Raw genomic sequence first — 889 nt, 5'->3', positions numbered from 1 at the left:
CACATGTTTTTTCTATCCTTTATAAACTTAACGGTCTTCTTCAGAAAAATTAAAAATTAAGCTACTTGATCAAGTTGTTAATAGGAAATGAATTTTACTTGCGGTTTGCATCTCGACCGAGTCTATATTGTAGGTTTTCTCCTAACTTTGCATAATACGATGATATTTGGCAGCGTATATTTTTGACACCTATCCTCACTTTTCAATTATTAAATTATTATATTTATTTTTCTAAAAACTACATATATTATTTTCATATTCACTAAATTTAAATGATATTTTTGTACTAAAAAACATATTGACATTTATACAATATCCTTTTAGTAATTATATATAGATATCATTTATCAATATTTTATATAATTAACATAATATTATAATTTCGCATAGGTATTATTTTTCAATATTTTATATAAGATTACCATAACATTATAACTTTGCAAACAAGAAAGAATTAAATATTAATATTATAAATTTAGACAAAATAAAATTCTGATAATTAAATATTTAAATATTAATATCATAATTTTGGAAAAATATAATGTGATAGTTATTAAATTCTTTACTAATTTCAAGCTATAAAATATTATAATATTATAATAATTATTTGTTGACAAAAAAATATAATATTTGTTTCACAGTTTCTGTGCCAAAATATTAAATCAATTTATTCTAAAATAATTTCATGATATAAAACAATGTAATATTTAATTTTTCTTTAATAGTAATCATTAACACAATTTATTGCATATTAATTCTTGAAAATGTAACTCCCATGATATTTGAAATTTTTTTAAAACCAAATCTTTCATCATATGCATACATTTTAATGTATTAATGTATTAATTGCAATACAATTTGTGTTTTACAAAAAAAAAAAAAAAAAAAA

Source organism: Camelina sativa, chromosome 16, assembly GCF_000633955.1.
Source record: "Camelina sativa cultivar DH55 chromosome 16, Cs, whole genome shotgun sequence".
In the NCBI taxonomy this organism is placed as follows: Eukaryota; Viridiplantae; Streptophyta; class Magnoliopsida; order Brassicales; family Brassicaceae; genus Camelina; species Camelina sativa.
Note: the sequence above shows the minus strand (reverse complement) of the source record.